Raw genomic sequence first — 23,610 nt, 5'->3', positions numbered from 1 at the left:
CCCGTGGCCCATGTGGTACTTGTATGGATAAAGAGAAGACTTTAATCTCCATGGCTGTAAATTTGGCATCTTTCCTAAGCACTATCATTCAACAGAAAATTTGATAACAAGAATAATATTCCAGGCATGCTGACCCAATGCCAAGGTAAGGCAGTCGTTCAAATACTGGAGCCAACAACACCAACAAGTGCAAAGAGATGATAGAGAGGGTCAGAGAGAAATGATAAAAATGACCAGAGTATAGCAAAATAGCGATCAACTTGAATAAATACCTATTGTTTCTCTAGGGAAAAATAGTCTCAAATACACATTTTCAGTGGGAGTATCTAGGAAGCAGCAATGCTGAAAGGGATTTAGGGATGAAAGTGGTCAGCAAACTACTATGGATAATACTATAGGGCTGTTCTGAAATAGTCAGTACAAGTTTAGGGTTGTCCAGACTGATTCCCCACTCCGGCACTTCGAGTGCGGAAGGTGGGGGCCCGCAAGGATTCTAAAACTTAATACTGGCCACTTCAGACTTGTATTAAACTCCCAAGGTTACAACTTTTCTCTGACTTTGGATGGGTAGATGCTGCCATCACCCAAGTGCAAAAAAACCCTTTGAAAACTCAGAAAGGAGTACTTGGGAAATCTTTCCTGTGAGGTAGCCTCAAGACCTTTCACCTCCCACTCACTTCCAGGGAAGAGCTGAGAAAGAAAACAAAGGAAACCAGCTGTTGCCACCAGCTAATTAAAGAACATGTGCACAAACCTCGTAGGGACACAAAAATCCAATCCAGGAATTCCAGTATTAAGTTTTAGAATCCTTGCGAGCCCCCACCTTCTGCACTCAAAGTGCCAGAGTGGAGAATTAGCCTTGACATGGAGGCAGAGTGGTGGCTGTAAATTCCATGGCTGTAAATTCGGCAACTTTCCTAAACCCTAAAATTCAACAGAAAATCTATTAACAAGAAAAATATTCCAGGCATGCTGACCTGATGGCAAGGTTAGGCAGTCGTTCAAATACCGGAGTCAAGAATACCAACAAGTGCGAAGAGATGATACAGAGGGTCAGAGATAAATTCTTAAAATGGCCAGAGTATAGGGTGCAAAGGGCCTAATGAAACAAAGAGGTGATTTTCCCCTCTGTGTGGCTCTACTTGACTATGCCTGAAATATTGTGTTCAGTTCTGAGAACTTCAGTGCTAGAAAGATATTGACAAATTAGGTGCAGTTCAGATAAGATCAACAAAGATTATCAGCAGGGTGGAGGGATTGATTTATAAAGAAGATTCATAGAGTGAGCCAGATTTTGCTCTCAGTTACACCAGTTTAAGTCAGGACTAACTTTGTCAAAATCTATGGAATTTCTGTGGATTTTCAATGGTGTAACTTAGCGGAGAATTTCACCCAGTATGTATAGATTGGCTAAATGGCAGCTAAATTGGGACAAGATAGCAGCTGACACCTATTTGACAGAAAGCAGAGGAATATATCAAAGAGGCAGAAGAATTCTTTCTTTTAACATCTGGGTGTACGAGACTATACGTGTGTCTCTGAAAAAGAGGGAGTTTAATCTGAATGGGAAAAAATCTTGACAGAGAAGTGTAACATACAGTGAAACCTCATCAACTGGGGACACTTAAATCTAGAAAGCACAAAGCACCAGATGTATTGCAGGGAAGCATCCTGAACTGGTAGTGAGATGGACTGGATGAGCTAGTAGGATTTTTTCCATTAATGATTCTATGAGCAGGGAATCAATGCAGCTATTTCACTATAGGTTGTAACCTCACCAGCTTCTCAGAAGCTAAACAGATTCAAGCCTGGTAAGAATTTGAATGGGAGATTTCTGAAGAAACACCTAATGTAGTTGCTGAGCTGTGTTGCTTGGATGGTTCAATTCCAACCTATCAAGTGTCTCTGACTTTCAGAACAGAAGCTAAAGGTGCAAGTCAACATCATAAGCAATAAAATATACGGTACTCTGCCCTGGTACCAAAATGTTAATGATGGTAATAAAATAACTACAACAGTTTGTAGATATACTAGACAAAGGGTAAGGCAGTGAATAATCAAGCCAGATGTATTTTGTTCAGTTCAGCAAAGCTAACAAGCTGACATGTGCCCTTTATCTCTGGGCAGTAATTTTTAAAATACTGCACTATGAACACAATTATTTTTGCAGCCAGAAACTCATTGTTAACAAAATGCTAGCTATTGCTTCAGGTCTATTGGCTAGGGTGTTAACCTGGGAGTCAATTGACCTGCGTCTACTGCCAGCTCAGCCACTGGTCTACTCTGTGAATTTTGGCAAGTTAATTCTTTTCTCCAAGCCTCTGTTTTATCATCCATCCTTTGCTTGTCTTGTCTATTTACACTGTAAGCTCTTCAGGGCAGGGGCTGAACTGTCTCTTCCTTTGTTTATACTGCACCTAGTAATACAGGGACTTGATTTTGGTTGGGGCCTACAGGCACTAGTATAATATAAATAATAAATATTAATACTATTTAGAAAATGTAGTTATTTTATTTTTAAACAATCATAGAATCATAGAATATCAGGGTTGGAAGGGACCTCAGGAGGTCATCTAGTCCAACCCCCTGCTCAAAGCAGGACCAATTCCCAACTAAATCATCCCAGCCAGGGCTTTGTCAATCCTGACCTTAAAAACCTCTAAGGAAGGAGACTCCACCACATCCCTAGGTAACCCATACCAGTGCTTCACCACAATCCTAGTGAAAAAGTTTTTCCTAATATCCAACCTAAACCTTCCCCACTGCAACTTGAGACCGTTACTCCTCGTTCTGACATCAGGTACCATTGAGAACAGTCTAGATCCATCCTCTTTGGAACCCGCTTTCAGGTAGTTGAAAGCAGCTTTCAAATTCCCCCTCACTCTTCTCTTCTGCAGACTAAACAATCCCAGTTTCCTCAGCCTCTCCTCATAAGTCATGTGCTCCAGCCCCCTAATCATTTTCGTTGCCCTCTGCTGGACTCTTTCCAATTTTTCCACATCCTTCTTGTAGTGTGGGGTCCAAAACTGGACACAGTACTCCAGATGAGGCCTCACCAATGTCGAATAAAGGGGAATGATCATGTCCCTCTATCTGCTGGCAATGCCCCTACTTATACAGCCCAAAATGCCGTTAGCCTTCTTGGCAACAAGGGCACACTGTTGACTCATATCCAGCTGTTCGTCCATTGTAACCCCTAGATCCTTTTTCTGCAGAACTGCTTCCTAGCCATGCCGTCCCTAGTCTGTAACAGTGAATGGGATTCTTCCGTCCTAAGAGCAGGACTCTGCACTTGTCCTTGTTGAACCCCATCAGGTTTCTTTTGGCTCAATCCTCTAATATACCACATTTTTTCAAAGACAGGCTTTCTTTTATTATTCACAGACAAAAACAAACTTTGTTAACTTGAAGTTAGGGTTGCAAAGTGGAACAGAACTCACCCAAACTGTAGTATAAAAACACTGCAGCAGGACGGGTTCCAGGCACCAGCCCAGCAAGCAGCTGCTTGGGGCAGCCAAGGGGAAGGGGCAGCATGCCTGGGTCTTTAGTGGCAATTCAGCGATAGGTCCCTCACTCCCTCTTGGAGCAAAGGACCAGCCGTCGAATTCTGAGCGGCGGCGGCAGAGATGCAGATCGCGATAGAGGCTTTTTTTTCTTTTTGCTGCTTGGGGCAGCAAAAACCCTGGAGCTGGCCCTGCACTGCAGTTTAAAATTTCCAAGATGTTTTAAAATAGGAGTCTGAAGTTAGGTTCTTAAATCCAAATTTAGGCACTGGAAATTAGGTCTGATATTCAAAATTGCTGAGTACCTATATGCTCTTTCCTTGACTCTAATCAGAAATGCTTGGTGTTGAGGGTGACAGTTTGGGATATGGCTATATCAGACTGTGAAGTGTGTTTTGGGCCAGTGTTGAAATATTGACACAATAGCGACATTAGTTCAAATTTGCCTGTTATGTTCATTTCAAACAGCTACCCTTACACCAGCATAAAACTGATGTGAGCTCAGCCTCAAGCACTGTATGCATTTGTGTGTCATCTTTAACTATTGATATTGCAACCGCCATAGCTATAATACAATCAAACTTTAGTTAAGAAACAGCATTTACACTATTTCACAGATTCTCACGGTTTTTTCATACAACCCCAGAAACCCAGCACCCCTTGGGGGACAAATCCTACTTGCCTTATTCAGATGAGTAGTACCACCGACTTCAGGGCATGAGCCAAGGTAAGTAAGAATTGGATCTTCAGCAATTATCACTTACTTAGATCGTTAATTTTATCTCCTAGTGGTTTTTGTCAAATCACTAGGTGTCAGACTATACTTGTACTAACAATTGCTGTGTCCTGCTGTTTCAAACCAAGATATAGATCCTGGCGTGAGATTTTGGGGTACACTGCAAGTGAAGGTGTGGTTGTAGCACAGGTAGGCACCTGCATGCTAGCTTTAATTTAGCTAGCTCAGGTAACAGTAGCAGTGTAAATGTGACGGCACAGGCTTTGGCATGGGCTAACAACCAGAGTATAGATCCAGGATTCCCAGTGGGTATGTAGGCTGGTTGCTAACCTGTGCTGAAGCCTGTGACACCACATCTACACTGTGTTTCCAGCACTAGCTAGATTAAAGCTACCATGAGTATGCCTACCTGTGCTACAATCACACCTTCACTTGCAGTGTAGACATACATGAGAGTGGACAGCAAATTGCACCTCACTTTGTACTGCAAAATGGCTCATGCAAAAAGCCAATGCCATTTTAGACTGTACAGAGTAAAAGAATATATGCAACATAAGAAAACAGTAGCATAACTACAACATACTGAGCAAAGTTTTGTGTTTTCAGACAGATACCTACAATTAGGCTTCTGAATCCATATTACAGCTACTTAAATAAATGGTCGATTTTCAAAATTTTTGAGTATCTGAAAACTTCCCTTGGCTCAGGTGGGAACTGCTGAATGCAAAGTGCAGTGCGTGTTTCCCTGGGATGCTTATAGTTCCAGATATCTAGAAAGCTAAGTACAGAAGGCCACAGTCAGGGTCAGATTAACTTCTTGTGGGCCCGGTGCCAAACATATTTGTGGGCCCCCACTGGGGAAATAAGGCATGTGATGGGAGGTGGTCTGTAGAGCAAGCGGTCAGCTGGGGGCAATGAAGTGCAGCACAGCGGGAGTGGCCCCACTCAGCCCAGCACAAGGGCACTGTTTGCAAACACACAACTGCTAGATGCACACTGGCCCACCGAGCCCTGTGCTGCCAGCATGCCCGTTCCACACTGCCCCCCTGTCCAGTGCTCTGCCCTTTAGCCCAGTACCCCCTCGCCCAGAGAACTTCCCGAGAGATCCCTATTCGCAATGCCTCCAGACCCTCTATGCCCAGCACCCCCTGCCCAAAGACTCCTCCCACTGACCTCCCACAACTGAACAGCAACCTGCACACCATACCCCCTGCCTAGCTCCCCAACCCACAGATCCTCTACTGTTCAGTACCCCCTTCACTGCCTCACCATCGCAGCTGTACAGTACCCCATATTCCTGAGGGAATTCTGCATCAAATTCTGTGCATATTTTAAAATTCTGCAATTTTTTTTTTTTTTACAATAAATAAACGTGGAAGCTCCACCATGGCAATGGGGAGCACAGGCCACTGAGGTGGGAAAATACCCTGCAGCCTCCCCCACGCCCCTGGGACAAGGACTTGGCAGTGAGGCTGTACCTGATCCTTACACAGCACAAGGGCCATGCCTGCCACAGAAACACTCTGGGGCCCTGCCCCTTTTGCGCCAGGCACACCAGATGTAGGAAGGGAGGCTCAGCCTGGCAGCAGGATCCAAGTGCAGAGGGAATTAGTATGGGGTGTTGGGAGGATTCAGATGGGGATGAGGGTTCTGTGTGGGGCAGTCTGGGGGCAGGCAGCACAGTGGGGGATCTGGATGCACAGGGAGGTTCCAGGTGCAGGAGCAATGGAAGTCTGCAGGTGGGACCAAGTGAAAGTGGTTGGAGCTCAGCGGGGCTGGAGGGGTGCCTGGGTGCAGGGGAGGTGAAGTTCATTTGGGTGGGGGTCCAGATGTAGGTGGTTGGGGCTCAGTGGGGTGTCTCATCTGCATGGTACAGATGCAGGGGAGGTGGGGCTTGTCAGGGTGAGGGTTTGATGGGCCTGCTTAAGAGGGGAGCCCCAGCTGCTGCCAAGGGGATCTGCATGCTGGGCCCTGGCTTCCTCTATCTTCTTCTCTTCCCCATCCCATATTATTTCCCCACCACTCCATCTCTTCCACATCCCACTCCCTTCCTTCCCCACTGCCTCTGCCCCTGCTTCCCCCATCCCCTTCTCTTCCCCATCCCATGTCCCTTCCCCACCACTCAATCTCATCCCCATCCCCTGCTCTCCCCCTGCCCTTGCTTCCCCCATCCCCTTCTCTTCCCCATCTCATGATGTCCCTTCCCCAAGCTCATCCCCATCCCCATCCCTTGTTCATCCCCATCCTTTGCTTCTCCCATCCCCTTCTCTTCCCCATCACTCCATCTCCTCCGCACCCCGCACCCCACACCCTTCCTTCCCCACTGCCTCTTCCGCTCTGCCCCCACTTCCCCCATCCCCTTCCCTTCCCCATCCCATGTCCCTTCCCCACCACTCCATTTCCTCCCCATGCTTAAGGGGAACTGCCCCCCAGAACGAGCCAGTGGAAGGGTTGGGGCCAGGTTGCTCCACTTCCTGCTGCCAGGTGATTGCAGGGCAGGCCTGAGCCTGCACTCACAGGGCGGTGGGAAGTGGAGAGACTCGGTCCCACCCCGTCCACCCTGCTCCCCTGGCTCCCAGCCTTGGGACTTGGGGGAACCATCCCCCAGCACTTGTCCGCGGCGTGGCTGGGAGCCAGTGGAGCGGAGTGGGCTGGGACCAACTCACTCCACTTCCTGCTGCCGGTGAGTGCAGGGCACCCGATCCCTGCTGTAGTCCTCTGGGGAGTGGGGGCGGAGCAGAGGCTAGGCGGGGGTGGAGCAAGCTGAGCAAGCAGCTACCGACAGTGGCCAATGCCAGGTGCCCCAGAGGGAGTGAACCTAACAGGTAATGATCAAGTGATCTCTCTCCTGCCATCCATCTCCATCCTCTGACAAACAGAGGCTAGGGACACCATTCCTTACCCATCCTGGCTAATAGCCATTAATGGACTTAATCTCCATGCATTTATCTGATTCCTAGAGACTGGCTCCATGGGGTCCCTCACAAACTGGAGATGGTTACTGTGGGTTTGTCTTTAGTATAGCTTACGTACATACTCCATGAACTGAGCATCTGAGCTTGTTCCAGAATCTGGGATGAGCCTATGTTGTGAAAACTGAAATGCTCAAAATAGCACATGCATGTGAATGGATACAGGGTGCTAAAATTAAATTAACCCAGGGGTTCTCAAACTGGGGGTCACGAGCTGTCAGTCTCTACCTCAAACCCTGCTTTGCCTCCAGCATTTATAATAGTGTGAAATATATAAAAAAGTGTTTTCAATTTATAAGGCGAGGGGGTCGCACTCAGAGGTTTGCTATGTGAAAGGGGTCACCAGTACAAAAGTTTGAGAACCACGGAATTAAGCCCTTGGAAGCCCCAGGGAATGCAGGGGGGGGGGTCTCCCTTGGTAGGGTTGGGAAGGATATTGCTCTTCTCATGTGATCCCTCCCCTAGTAGTTAATTTTAAATGAAGCTACTCTCTCCTGACATTAATCTCCCTATGGCACTGAAATTAAATAGAGACTATAATTAGGCATTTGAGAAGTGAAAGGGATGTTAGCCCTAATGGAAAAGCTAACAGCTTGGCTTTTCTGCAAGCCTCAAACTGCTGAATGAGCTTTAGGGTAGGGACGGCTGTGCATCTCAAACAGCCCGGCCCTGCCCCTATGTGACCCCCACCCACTTCCTGCCCCCGACTGCCTGCCCCCCCTCAGAATCCCAGACCCATCCTGCTTCTTGTCTGCTCACCGTCCCCCAGAGACCCCACCACCACCCTGAGACCCCACCCTTGTTCCCTGTCCCCTGACTGCCCCGACCCCTATCCACCCCCCCCGCTGAGCCCTGACAGACCCCCCCCCCCCCCCCCGGAACGCCCACAATCCAACCGCCCCCCCAACCTCTGCCCCCTCCCTGTCCCTGGGAATCCCTTGCCCTTAGCCAACCCCCCCGGCTCCCCCCTCCTCCGGAGCCTCAGCGCATCCAGCAGCGTCCCTCCACAGCAGCAGCATGTCTGCGGGAGGGCCCCTGAACTCCGCCCCGCTCAGAGCCGCGTGGTCAGGAGTCTGAGCTTCCCCCACGCGGCGTAGAGCTCGCAGCCCCTCCCCCTGATCACGCAGCTCTGAGTGGAGCAGAGCCCAGTGGCCCCGCCGGAGCCACGCTGCAGCTGTCCGGGACGCTGCTGGATGCGCTCAGGCTCGGGGAGCGGAGGGGCGGGGCGGCTCCGGCCGGCGAGGGAGCCTCGGCTGTTCTTATGGGGGCCCCTGCGGAGTTCGGTGTAAATTGCTCCACTCCCCCCCCCGCGCTGTACATCACTACCACAATTTTTTCACTAAAAGACAGCCTGAGCTTCAGTCTCTCTGAATAGAGAGTTTCTCAAACATGTGTAAGAGCAGAAAGACAGTAGCTAAATATCTGGATAAGACATTGGCTGAGTGAAAAGGCAGCCCTTGAAGACCCGCTATTTTCCTATAAAGGAATTTTGTACCCTGCTGCTTTTTTGCAACCTGGAAACTTTCTGAGTTCTTGATTCTTTTGAAGCCAGGAGTGACGATATGATCTTAGCAGGATACGCTAAAAATGGTGAATATTGCTAGCTTGTTTCAAAAATTAAAATTGAAATGTTATAGTTATGAATGATTAGGCAGCATGTAATGCAATAATTATACATGACTGCAATTCATAGTAAATGCTGTCCATCATGAAGATATTGTATTAGGGATTGTTCAGATAAATGAGGTGAGAAGAATAATTTTAGCCATTAATGACCATTAGTTACTTTCTTCTCCTTTTGTATATTTACATTATAAATAACTATATGGCCATTGTTATGAACACGTACCTTGCAGAAAAAGATTTCTTGATCTTTGATACCATGATCTACTAAATATTGAACATAAATTCGTGTGCACAAGCATGAAAGATATAAGGTTGTAATGTTGCATCCAAACTTCAGATGAGACACATTGTAAAACGTTCCTGTGTGTCTCATTCTAGATCTGATTCAATACAGCCAACAAACCTTTACTAATATTTTGCATTGTGATGATGCATGAGCTAAGAAAACAGCTTGGCTGTCAATTTGACTGAGTTTGAAGAGCTGGTGGTTTGAAAAACAATTCCTTCACTTATTAATTGAGTAAGTCTCACATGGAAAATTGGATCAAATTCTGCTGTCAGTTGCACGGCTGTAAATTTTAAGACACTCATTTGAAGCCAATGGAATGATTCCAAATTAACACAGATGAAATCTGAGAAAAAACACAGTGTGACTCACAGATATGAGGATATCCAGATTTCACATAACTATGATCACAAGTGTTTCTGTCCATTTCCCCCAAATTGATTTCTTCTTTTTAGAAACCATTATTGTATATTTAGCTTTTGGTCAAGCTAGTACTAATAGCTTGCCTTGAATTGGCAAGTAGGAGCCTAGTCAGTGACAATGGTGGTGCCTGCACTTATCTGTGACATGAATTCACCCAGAAAACATGTTTTTTAATGTAGTGATTTATAACTAAATTGTTAACCGCAAAGAAATATGTGCTTCACAAACAGGACTGTTCCTGTTTGTTGACACATTATTTGGCCCAATCATATGACACTTCTGTTCACTCATAGTTTGTGTCATTAACAACAGGAAAATATTCCTGTATCAAAGTAAGATTTCAGTTTAGTTAGCTACTATCCTTGAATGTTAATGTTTTTTCTTCCACAGTAATTGATATCATACATTGGTATTGCAACTAAATACATTCAACACTTGTGACAATTTTCACTTCCGTAGTCTTTAAACCAGTTTCTATCTTGTTTCAGGTACTAACTGGCTTGATCAAGTCTTAAATGACTTGGAAATTACAGCTGCAAAATATACAAAGGAGGAAATTAATGAGAGAATGAATATTACAAATGAATTATTTGTATTTCTGTGTCTTGAATTTGGGGATCCAGAGAAATTTAAGGTCAGCACGGGATGATATTAGAAATGTTAATATGAACTGTTTGACACATCTAAGAATTGATAAACTGTAATGGCTGAATTTTACAGGCTATGGAGGACTCTTACCTCCCCCAAGGTATGATCAGGTCAGTACATTCAGGTTGCAGTGCATTTGCTTAGCCAGTCCATGACAGGAAACCATTGAGGTTCAGACAAGGGGTGGATAATTCATGCAAATGACCTCCCCACCACAGGGTTTCCTTAGATTCCGACCTGTCACTCTCTCCTTTGCACTACTACTGTCCCCAAAGAGCTGACTGTGTGGAGAGGAAGGATTTCAGCTCTGCCACCACAAAACAGGCAATTGTGAATGAGACTAAGGGTTTAGGGGAGTTTCGGTTACCCCTCTCCATTTTATTTTCCATGACAGAGGATGTCTTTTGCCTAGGAGTCTCCCATTCTGATTGCTAACAGCTCCTTTTTTAACTGTCAGTCAGCTCCAGGGTTGATTTTCTGCTTCATGATTTCCCAGGATTTCATTCAGCTGGAAAGACCCGCCTCCCCTTATTTCAGAGCTATTAGGGGAGGCAATGGGAGAGAACTCAGGCTTGGTCTACACTACGAGTTTAGATCAAATTTAGCAGCGTTATATCGATTTTACCCTGCACCCGTCCACATGACGCAGTCATTTCTGTTGACTTAAAGGGCTCTTAAAATTGATTTTGGTACTCCTATCTGACTAGGGGATTAGCACTGAAATTGACCTTGCTGGGTCGAATTTGGGGTAGTGTGGATGTAATTTGACGGTATTGGCCTCTGGGAGCTATCCCAGAGCGCTGCCTTGTGACCACGCTGGACAACACTCTCAACTCCAATGCACTGGCCAGGTAGACAGGAAAAGCCCCGCAAACTTTTGAATTTCATTTACTGTTTACCCAGCGTGGAGAGCTGATTAGCACAGGTGACCATGGAGTCCCAGAATCGCAAAAGAGCTCCAGCATGGACCGAACAGGAGGTACTGAATCTGATTGCTGTATGGGGAGACGAATCTGTGCTATCAGAACTCTGTTCCAGAAAAAATCAACAGGAGCAAAAACTCAAGAGATAAGTGATTAATTCTAGATGAACAACCTCTAACACCAGTACAAAGCTCACGGAATCTGCAGCTGCTGAACTGCTGGTTGATATGCCATGTACACTCCCTGTAGACAGAATTTGTGTGTGTTATTATTTTACCATTTCTGTAAGTAACTGATTTTATTGCCTGAGAAAGGGGTCATATCAATGACTTCAGAGGGCCCTCTGTTTGGCCAAAAAGCTCTCATAACACAAGCAATGCAAACAGTGTTTTCCCAGGAATTGAAATTAGGCGGGGTGTTGAAATATTTATGGGGGGAGGGGGCGAAGGACCAACGAGGCTTGAGACTGTGAGGGTGAAGGTGGGCTGTATGGCAGAGCTGTAACTAGGTATTTTTGTGCCCGAGACAAGAATATAAAATTGCACCCTCCCCCAGGGGCCGCTGTTTGGCAGCAATTCTGCAGCGGGTCCCTCAGTCCCTCTCGGAGGGAAGGGCCTGCCACTGAAGAATGGATGAAGTGGTGGCAGTACAGCCTGTGATTTTGCGGGGTCAGCTCATGATTTTTGACCACTTGGGCTGGTAATGTTGCTTCCAAGATGGTCTTTGGTTCCAGTCCAGTTCCAATCCAGAGAGGGACTCACAGGTTAAGAGTGGACAGTGGCCACTAGGGATCAGCCTGTGTCCTGAGAATGCTGAGAGTTCAGGCTTGCAGGGCAGGATCAGGGGTGGCAGGTTTGTAGAAATTCTGGTGGTGCCCAGAACCTGACCCAGCCCAAACTCCGCCCTCCCACCTGCCTAAGGCTCTGGGAGGGAGTTTCGGTGAGGAAGGAGGTCTGGGCTGCAGGCCTTAGGCTGGGGCAGGGGACTGGGGTTCAAGCTCTGGGAAGGAGTTTGGGGATGGGAGAGGGTGCGGAGAGAGGGGGTGCAGGTTCTGGGAAGCAGTTTGGGGATGGGAGGGGTGCAGAAGGATGAGGTGCAGGGGTGAGGGTTGTGGCTGCAGATGAGGGGTTTGGAGTGTGGGAGAGACTCAGGGTGAGAATACAAGTGAGGGCTCTGTCTGGGGCTAGGAGGTTTGGGGTGTGGGAAGGGCTCAGGGCTCAGGCAGAGGGTTGAGGATGCAGTGGGGGGGGGTGAAAGCTCTGACCGGGGGTGTGGGCTCTGGGGTGGGGCAGAGCTTGGGATGAGTTTGGGGTGCAGGAAGCGGCGCAGGCCAAGGGATGTGCTGGCTGCCGCTTCTCGCCGCTCCCATTAGCCTGGAGCAGCGAACCGCGGCCAGTGGGAGCCACAATCAGACGGACCTGTGGACGCGGCAGGTAAACAAACTGGCCTGGCCCACCAGGGGCTTTCCCTACGCAAGCGGCATCCCAAGTTTGGGAAACAATGCACCTATACTATACAGATTTCACGGTGGAGACCAGCATTTCTCAAATTGTGGGTCCTGACCCAAAAGGGAGTTGCAGGGGGGTCCCAAGGTTATTTCAGGTGGGTCGTGCTTACTTCTGTGCTGCCTTCAGAGCTGGGTGGCCAGAGTGTGGTGGCTATTGGCCGGGCACCCAGCTCTGATGGCAGCATCCCACTAGCAGCAATGTAGAAATAAGGGTGGCGATGAAATAAGGGTGGCAATACCATATCATGCCATCCTTGTGCGCTGTAGCTGGCGGCGGCTCTGCTTTCAGAGCTGGAATCCCAGCCAACTGCAGCCACTCTTCGACTGCCCAGATCTGAAGGCAGCGCCACCACCATCAGCAGCACAGAAGTAAGGGTAGCAGTACTGCAGCCCACCCTACAATAACCTTGCAACCCCACCCACAACTTTTTTTGTGGTCACGACTCCCTACAATTACAACATAGTGAAATTTCAGATTTAAATAGATGAAATCATTAAATTTATGATTTTTAAAATTGTATGGCCATGTAATTGACCAAAGTGGACCATGAATTTGGTAGGGCCCTAGCTATGATGCTGATTTTTTTGACATGGTGATCTGTCTTTTTGGAACTATAGAAAGATACTGATTAGACATGTGTAATAATACCATGCTCTTATATAGCACTTTTAAGCAGTAGCTCTCAAAGCTACTAAGGAAGTAAGTGTCATTATCTCCATTTTACAGAAGGTAAAACTGAGGCAGAGTGGAGAAATGACTTGCACACACACACTCAGGTCTCCTGAATACCAGTACTGCTTTATCTGTCTGCCAGGACACAAAGCCACCCCGACATGCCAGCAGATGCACCCTTACTGGGAGACATGCTATTGCAGAGCGGTTTGCTAGTTATGTTTATCTGAATGTCTAAGAGGTTCTGGAGAAGTACTTATTGTCAGCCATTAGATAATGAGTTTACTACTGGTTCTACCTAAACTCAGTTGAACATCTCAAAAGAACAGGCCTCCAATTTCTAGTCAGGCTGGAAATACTGTTAGAACAGGGTCTTGCACAGTATTTCCTCTAGAGGAGCAACTTACATGGGGCCACATTCACTAGAGGGAATTAGAGGAACATTAATAATTGGGATCATGGTAGTTAAAGTTTGAAAGAAATGACAGATTCAGGAAGGCCTTGGAAAAATTAATGTTAATTTGTCTTAAATTCTGCTGTATATTAATGGTAGTGAAATAGTCACCCTCTGGATTGGCAGGAAAGAAATATTATTTCCTGCAAAGTCTACTTTTTTTAAAACAAATCTTAAAATGATAAAATTCTATTAAAGAGGCTATTTAATTCTATCTTTCTTTCCAATTGTATTTAAAGAGGATGAAGGAATTACCTTTCGGAAGAATCATAGTAACACCTCTCTCTCCTCAAGTCCTGCCCAAATCTATTTTCAAAAGCAAGGCCAAGGTGAGTCCTCATTTACAGTATCGTGAATAGAATAGCTTTAGGTTGGGAGTAAACTGGCCCCATTTGTCTACATGGTGCATGAACACTGAAATCTAATGCTGACAATTTAAATGTTGACTGTTTCTCTGCTATCATGTCAGCAGAAAATATCCTGCTAATGAGCTTTGCCATTCCTTATTTTTCAAATAAGGTAAAATTAATTAAACTGATTCTACTGATGCTGTGATTGTTGAACAAACAGACTTTTTCTTACTTAATTATTTATATTACTGTAGTGCCAAGAGCCCTAGTCATAGACCAAGATCTCATTGTGCTAGGAGAAGTACAAACTTTTTTGTATTGACTTTCAACCTTTAAACAAATAATTCATTTCCATATGTTTTTTAGATACTGCTGCTGGTTCGAAATCCAAAAGACACTGCTGTATCTTACTTCCATTTTCACAACAATATGCCTACACTTCCCTCTTTTAGCTCATGGGATGAGTATTTTGCAGCTTTTATGCATGGAAAAAGTACCCTGTTTTTCAGCTATTCTGATTAATTAGTACATTGGCAAAACTGGGCACTGGGATTCAGGAAGACCTGGGGCAGATTCTGGTCTCAGTTGTATTGTTATAATTCAAGAAAGGCTTCTTGTCTTAAAGTTAATCTAGATTTATAAATGATGTAATTGAAATCAGCCTCTGACCCCTGAAATCAAGAGATAATTTGTTCACTGACACTGACTCCCTCTGTGATCTTGAATAAGTCATATAAGCTCTTATGGCCTGGCCACCATTACTCTGAATCTTATATAATCTGAAACACAGATTTAGAAAATTAAATATGAATTATATTACCAGCTATGCTAATACTTATTAAAATAGACATAAGCATGCTGGCCTAGAAATCCAAACGCAATATAACAACTCAAAACAACTTCACCCTATAACTTTTCTTTCTGCTAATCAATGCATAAGCTGAATTCATATACTGGGTAGAAGGCTAAAGTTATTGAGAATAGAGGTGAGCAAAATGTTTTCAACTAATTGTTTTTTGGAGGGCAAAAAATGTTTGCTGATTTCAGGTTGAATTTGATAAATAATTTTGTTTGAAACTAAATTTTAGAATTTAAATTTTGTAATTTTAGAAATTTTCTAATTTTAGAAACAAAATTTCTAAACAGAGGAAACATTTTGTTTCAAGTATCAAAAGGGTAGCCGTGTTAATATGAATCTGTAAAAAGCACAAAGATGCATGTGTCTGATTAAGTGGGTATTCACCCACGAAAGCTCATGCTCCAAAACGTCTGTTAGTCTATAAGGTGCCACAGGACTCTTTGTTGCATTTTGTTGCAATCATTCTGAATCATTTCATTTTGACTGTTTCAGTTTGAAATATTTTGTTCAACTTTTCTATTCAAAATGGCACTTCACTTTTAAATTACCACAAAAAAAGGTGAAAAGCACCTAAAATGTCTGAATCAAAGTGAATAAGTCAAAATAAAATTTGTTTGGAGTCAAGTGAAACATTTTGGTTTCTTCTAAACCAATTTTTTTCTACTTTTTTATTAAAAAAATAAAAATTGTTATTTGTTCAAATCAAACAAGATTGTTTTTTAAATTTTTTAGTTTAGTGTCTGAACCAAAAAATCCATCACTCACTCAGCTGTAGTTGGGAATAGTGCAAAGGAGAGACTCCTTTCCGACCCAGCCAGCAGTCAGACAGGATGTCTCCCTGGTAAACAGGAATGCACTGGAATGTTCAGCTGGCTAGCTTTCCAGCTTGTATGCTATGTCCCTAAGGTGGTTATGAGGGTGTTTAGTCCTTTCCACTTAGCAAATGTGTGCTCTTCCATTAATGGCCAGTACTAGCCGTCAGATAGAGGGAACACTTATTGCTTTTGTTCAGAGGAGCAGTGGCAGAACCTGTTACCGTAGTCCTCACCTCAAAACCCTGTCTGACACCATGAAGTCAGCCAGAAGTCCATGTCCCCCGTCTCAATTCACCTTTACCTCATTATTATTGAATCATTCTGATTTTCTGGGTTTTTTTCCTCCAGTGCCGGGGCTCCTATTTTGATTATTTAGTTGAATGGAACAAGCATGTGGATGATGAAAATGTTATGGTGATAACCTATGAAGAGCTGAAAGAGGTGAGGTTAATGCTGTTTAAGGGAATCTTTACTTCATACAGAAATAGTGCATGGCTAATGATAACACAACTACCAAGCCTGTGCCAGGTCTATACAATTCATTTTGTTTTTGACAGAAACTAACAAAACAGAAATGTACATGAAAATGTAATTAAAAAGCCACATTTTATAAAAAAAATCCTCATGTTTCAGTGGAATTTCTTTTTAACCAGCTCTACTTAAACCCTATGAAGAAATAAGTCAGATGCAAATGTCATATAGTTGGTTCAAGACCTCTGAGTAGGGTGGAATTTCACCCTCTGTGACCACCAATGTGCCAAGAAACTTGAATCTAGGAACAAACAGACTTTGGAACGAATAAGGTTCTAATAGTATCCACTTTATGGGGAAATGATTAACAAGAGCCAACATCAGCCTTGCTGTAAGCAGGTGTAACGTCGTTACCTTTCAATGGATTTGCACCCACTTACACCAGACCTTGATTTAGCCCTAAGATTTTTTTAACATATACTGTTAACATGAGCCAGTGGCCTAATATTAAAAAATACTGAGCATCTACAGTTCCCACTGGTTTCGCTGGGGCGTGTGGGTGCGCTGCATCTCTGAAACTCAGACCAAACATCTTCACAATAAAACTGGCCAAGATTTTCAGTCCTCAGTCAAAACTTTAATTGTCTTTAGTGGGAAATTTTGCCAAAATGGAGGACAATAAGATATGGCGATCTGTAACCAATGTGGACTAAAATGTGGACTTCTCGAAATCTCACACATGAGTGAGCTGGATGGAATTGTAGTCTACATATTGCATTAAAACCTAAATTACAGCAACATGAAGCATGTCAAGCACTGACAGAATCCACAAAGTCATCTAATAACAATTTCCATTTGCAAATCAAGGCTGTCTTTAGCATGCCTTCCTGTTATGCCCAGCTACCACAAAGCATATGGAGAGTGACCATGGGGAAACACTAACCACTTGTATAATAGCTTAGGTGGGAAAAACGTGTTCCGTTTGCAGTGTGATTATGATCCCAACACCCAACTAAACTGAAATAAATTCACCTGAAATTTTACAGCTGTGATATAGGATAGAATAGATTTTTTCCTAGAAAGCTTTTTGAAAATTGCCAAGGTATTTCGGAGATGATTTAAAAAAATAAAATAAAAACAAGGTGATCTAATTTCTTCAGTGCCTGCAGTATGGTACCTTGGCCCCACACTAAATCTATTTAGAAAAATCTTAATGCAATCTCTCTCTCTCTCTCTCTCTCTAAAGGGTCGTCAGCTTTCCAACAGAAAATGCTGATTCAATGGACTCTACGTGTTCTGTGGGAACATGTAAATTGCTTCAACACTTTTGATGGAAACCAGGCAGGCCGACCTATTGGCCACCCTGCGGCCTGCTTTCCTGCTAGCTCCCCCATCTGCCCACCTCTCTATTCCTATGCTTCTTAGCAGCCTCAGTGGTGGAACTGAGGTTGTCCCGAGCTTTCAGGATCCTTGTTCCTCAGCAGCCAGGCTCCTTGGCAGCCCATCTGATGAGCAGTTGCAGAGCTGGGCTTCCAGGCTCACCAGCTCCCTAAGCTATCAGGAGTCTGGGTGGCTGTCTCTCAGGGATGCCTGCTTGATGAACGGACAGGCAGGGGAGTGGGCCTTTAGGCTTCCTGAGCACCTGACTCCCTAGCTTCCTGAGCTACTGGACTCCTTGACTGGCCAGCTTTCCAGGCCGCCTGCCTGGTAAGTGATCTGCTGGGTATCCCAAAGATCATATTGCATTTTGGAAACATCACAACATTTCCATTATAGCAGTGGTTCTCAACAGAAATCTTCCAGTGGGTACATTAATTCATCTAGATCAGGGGTCGGCAACCTTTCAGCAGTGATATGCCAAGTCTTCATGTATACAATTTAAAGCTTCGTATGCCGGTAATACATTTGAACGTTTTTTAGAAGGTCTCTCTAAGTCTATAATATATAACCAAACTACTGTTATATGTAAAGTAAACAAGGTTTTCAAAATGTTTCAGAAGCTTTATTTAAAATTAAATTAAAATGCAGATCTTATCAGTTTAGTGTGATTCTTGCCCTTGCTTTTCCTTGCTGAGTTTTCCAATGTCTGGTGGCACCTATTTAGATACTTTAAGCTGCACACAGGCTTCTGAGTGATCAGTTGTTAACCGGCTGGGAGGAGGATCAGCGGCTGGAACTCCAGATCTGCAGCTGAGGTGAGTGGAGCTGGAGGCTGGTAGTGCTGAGCAGGGCCGGAAGCCTGGACCCAGTCTGGCAGGGGGCCTGCGCTGGAACTCCAACTGGAAGCAAGGTGAGTGGGGCTGTGGGGACCCCGGCTGGCAAGGGGCCAGCAGCCAGAACCCCAGAGCAGCGGCAGGCTGAGCAGTTCAGCCCACCGCCACTGAGGGGTTTCTACCACTAGCTCCTTGCCAGCTGGGGTCTCAGCCTGCTGCCAGCCTGGAATTCCTTCCCCCAGGCCAGCAGCAGGTGCTGAGTGGGACAGCGGCGGTGGGGACCCCGGCTGGCAAGGGGCCAGCAGCGGGAACTCCAGAGCGGCGTCGGGCTGAGCAGCTCAGCCCACCCCATGTGCCATGAAAAATCGCTCGCGTGCCATCTTTGGCACGTGTGCCATAGGTTGCCGATCCCTGATCTAGATATTTGCCTAGTTTCACAACAGGTTACATAAAAAACAGTACAGTACAAACTAAAATTTCATACAATAACTTGTTTATACTGCTCTATATACTATACACTGAAATGTAAGTACAATATTTAAATTCCAATTGATTTATTTTATAATTACATGGTAAAATGAGAAAGTAAGCAATTTTTCAATCAGTGTGTACTGTGACCCTTTTGAATTTTTATGTCTGATTTTGTAAGCAAGCAGGTTTTAAGTGAGGTGTAAATTGGGGAGTACACAAAACAAATCAAACTCCTGAAAGGGGTACACTAGTCTGGAAAGGTTGAGAGCCACTGCTGTTTAGGAACATTTCAGCATTTCTGAAATAAAATATTGCAAAATTTTAATTTTTGGCCTTTCATCCTGATTATAGATGAAAAGTTCTGCAAATTAAATTTTTTTGCCTTATTTGATTACCACATTTGATTGTCCTTGTTTTCCTCTTATCTTTATGTCCACAATTGTCAAATCCCCTTAGAACAGCTCTTTCTGCTCACTATTGTATCTGTCAAAATGCACCGTCACTTGGTGTGCGAAGAGTACAGAATTCCTTATTCAGGTATGTCATTATCTGCACACTTCTTAGCAATGCCTTTTGCTTCAGCACACCTGAAGTGTATGAATATTAACAGGTACATGCTCTCTGGATTCAATTGTGTACTGAAAAGCTCTAGGTGGTATTATTATTACTCACTCCTATGCACAGCCACATATAACAAGTATAGAGCCCACTCTCCATTTAGCCAAAGTATCCTACTTGCATGAGTAAGGAGTTCAGGACAGAAGCTGCTTGAAAGTTACACCTGTTAGAATTCCTTGGCAATGCAAAATGAAGTAGTTGCAGATTTTTCACAGTAATTCTGCTCTAGGAAAGTATAGAGATACTGTTATTATCACTCCACAGGTGTGATCCAAATGGAATGTGTTTCAATAATATTCACTCTTATCTTCCTTGTTTTCAGAATCAGATAATAGGACTGAAAAAAATAGCTGACTTCTTTGGGTTCTCTCTGAATGAGGAAGAGATTCAGACTGTTGCGGAGAAGAGCAGCTTCGAAGCTATGAAAGAGAACTCCTTCAAAACCCATGGAACATTTGGGAAAATTCTCTTCGGTAAAGGTACATTTCTGAAAATTCTCTATAAATGATCACCAGTCACTAGCACAGCACCTCTAGCTGGCTGGGTGAACTGAAGGCACAGGTTCTGATGAGGTCTTGGCTCCAGCATTCCTATCTTTTAGGGCTGTTGTGAAAGCCTGGCCCTCTGTGACATCTTAGCCTTGGCAACTCTAGCTTGCTGGTGTGATGTGAAGGCACAGGCCTCTGCAAGGGTTAATGGCTCAGGACCTGTGTCTTGCTGGGATAGTATCCAGGAACCTTTTATTGCTGGGTGGATGACCAGGGAAAGGCCTCTCTGATGCCACTAGTGTAGCACTGATAACCCCTACTGTAACGAGCATGTAACATCCATCTCCAATCCCAGGCCAAAGACAAAATCCAGAGTGCATCCAACTATAGGTGTTGAGCCAGACTGTCCCTAGGCTAGTATTATGGCTGTTATTGGTGGCTGTGGAATCTTGGGCTAACACAGAAGCACCACAATCAGTAGAGAAGTTGAAATCGCCTAATACAATTGCTGCAGTGACTCTGGCACTTCCACTGGTTAGCTCAGGAAGTACACCTCTACCCCAATATAACGTGACATGATATAACATGAATTCAGATATAACACAGTAAAGCAGCACTCCGAGGGGGCAGGGTTGCGCACTCCCGTGGATCAAAGCAAGTTCGATATAATGCGGTTTCACCCATAATGCAATAAGATTTTTTGGCCCCCAAGGACAGTGTTATATCGGGGTAGAGGTGTACTCCAAGATACAGTGGAGTTACCTGTAGCTCACATTAACCTGGGGCTCTATCTTTCATTGAGATTTCATTGCATCCCATCCATTGGGGGGGCACCATGTCTATCTCTCCCTCAGCCTCACCACTGGCCCACCTCTCCTGATGTGTGGGTCACAGGGGCTCCAGAGAAAGTGGAAGATGTTCTGAAGGCGGTTCACCCCACCTACACAAAGAATACATCAGATTTGTGTGTGGTGATTCCCCTCTGTGGGTCATGAATCACAGGGGGCATTATCCGGCCCTTAGTTAGGATCTCTGGCTGCCACAGGCTGAGGGTGGCACACAAGAACAGAGCTGCTAATGGTGGAGTGTGCATGGAGAATCTGATGTCTTCCCCTACATTTATTTAAGAATAAGCACCACACCTAACAACACACATGCTTAGTTTGCAGTTTGAAGACCATCTTATCAAAAAAAACGCCACAGACTTGGGGCCAAATCTGACTGGGTGTAAATGAGTGTAATGTCTCTTGAATATAACAAAATGGATGTTTCTGGGGCCAATTATTTCTGAGATATGTTATGTCCATAAAAAAGATATACCAAGAACTCTACCTGTATTTTTAAAAAATCCTACATCTTAGAGATGGCTTCTCCAATTCACCTCATACATTGCTGAAAAAATTCTCCTGTGGCCAAAAACCCTAAATGTAGAGTCAAAAGAAGAAAGGATCAATTTTTTGGGATATAGATGGGGGAGTGAAGGTTGTGATGTGCAAAAATCAGACTTGAATGGAAAGCTAGTTACAACGTCAACCAAGGAGTGATGATCCTGTCTCTCTAACAAATGATTATATATATTTTTAATGTTTGCAGGAATTGTTGGTGACTGGAAGGACCATTTCTATGAAGCTCAGAGTAAAGAAATGGACAGAAAATTTGAGGAGTGTTTAGAAGAAACTAAACTGGGAGAAAAGATGAAATATGGCGTGTATTGCAAGGCCTAAAGAGCAAAACAGCAAAACCTAATACAACTGTTCCCTTTAGTATGATCTGTTCACTTGTTTTTGCACACTGGAAAAATCATCCAGACTTGTGTGTATCCAATTATAAATTATATTTTAGTCTGTAATACCAGCAATTTATGTCAGATGTGTGCTTTAAATTTGATACCTCACCATGCTTAATAGATCTTTTATATATGCATATGCCCATTGTATGGCATTGCCTTAGAAAGGAGCTGTAGACTTCAATATCATATACACTATTCTTAGGAGGTATCAGCCAGAAGCACTATCAGCTATTTAACCACTCTGTCAAAAACAATGTAATCGGTGAGCCAATTCTGCACTGAGAAATCCCTTGAAATTCATGAGGGTTGCATTTGATGTAAGTCAGTGCAGAATTAGGCTTAGAGTGTCCAGATGATCCAGATGTCCGAAAGCGATAGAAATTCCACTAAATAGATTAGTTTTTGCTGTTAACATTAACAATGACTTGAATGTGGCTATCTTCTGGTGGAACAGGCTGATTCCCTCCAGGATAATTGTTATCCAATCAGCTTTTCTATTTCTGTTTTTCTGCTTGCATTCATTATTTGTCTGTGACCTTTTAAATCTTTGATTTGATAAGTGCCTTAAAAATGTTATTAATTGGTTCATCTTGTTTCAATCAGAGGGGGCATGTTGGAAGCTTGGCTAGGGTTGCCAGTTTTGTTTGGACATATTCCTGGAGGTTTCATCACATGATATAATCTTTAATTAAAGTCTCCAGGATAATTCTGGAGGGTCAGCAACCCTAGGCCTGGTAAAAGATAGAGGATCCTTGAGGCTTGAATTATTCATGGTCATAAACTCTATACAGAGTAGCAAATGTTTGTATCATTGCAGCAAACTAACTGGTCTACTCTGGAAGCTGTGGCTGAGATTTTCAAAGCTAGGGCAACTGCACTGAAATTAATGGGAAATTAATTAATTAGTGGTTAATTCTCCTAGTTGGCTTTGAAACTCTTGGTTTATCTATTGTACTCTTAGCATAACCAGGCTATTGCCAAAATATAGGACACCACTTCCCTGAGAATATCTTGAGGATACAAAATCAAAATAAAGCAAAAAGTGTGGAGACCAGTGAGGAGTTTTCTCACGGCACATCTGACCCATCCTGGGGAAAACCAAGATACATGTATCTGATATAGCTGCTGGTATCATTGTGCTTTCTGAGCTTTTGTGAATGACCCCTTTTAATCTACTCCTTTGTATTCGCCCAAGAGGTTGGGTGTTTTTTCCCTCCCATCAGACTCATACATTTCTTCTCTCCCTTCACCCAATTTTGAAACCATGATGTTAGTGTGTATTCCAAATTTAGAAAAATAAGTTCTCCCATTCCTATTTTTTTGGTTACTTGTTCTCAAAAATAGTGTCAGTTGCAGGTATCATGCAGTCTTCTTGTCTGTGTCTGTCTAGCTATAATATATAGAGATTTCTGGTTGAAAAGCAGAATTTTCCTCCTGAGAAATTCTGATATTTCTACATTTATTTTCACTCAAAATATCAGGACAAAAAGTCAAGATACTGAAATTTTTCACTGAATGGCAAGTTCTGAAATATTTCAATTCAGAAATGATGTGTTTCATTTCTGCATTTTCAACTGAAACAAAATGTTTTGACATTCCCAAATTGAAACTTTTCATTTTGGCGTGGTTCAGCATTGTAGTCTGTGTCCTTCTGAGCTGCTGTGGTGCCTTGTAGGAGTTGTAGTTTAGGTGGCTTAGACTCCCATTTTCTGCTATCAACCAGGATTCCAGGCCAGATTACACGCCCATGATGCATCGTTCATCAAACTTGCCTGGAAAGTAGAT

General features: G+C 44.1%; 1 pseudogene; it reads left to right on the top strand.

The window, feature by feature from the left end:
- Window positions 1-137: 137 nt before the first annotated feature.
- LOC127050065 (sulfotransferase 6B1-like) lies at window positions 138-21,760 on the top strand (annotated as a pseudogene).
- The last annotated feature ends 1,850 nt before the right edge of the window (window positions 21,761-23,610 follow it).

The sequence above is a fragment of the Gopherus flavomarginatus genome, chromosome 4 (assembly GCF_025201925.1).
Source record: "Gopherus flavomarginatus isolate rGopFla2 chromosome 4, rGopFla2.mat.asm, whole genome shotgun sequence".
NCBI classification, from domain to species: Eukaryota; Metazoa; Chordata; order Testudines; family Testudinidae; genus Gopherus; species Gopherus flavomarginatus.
This window is presented reverse-complemented; position numbering and strand designations above follow the sequence as displayed.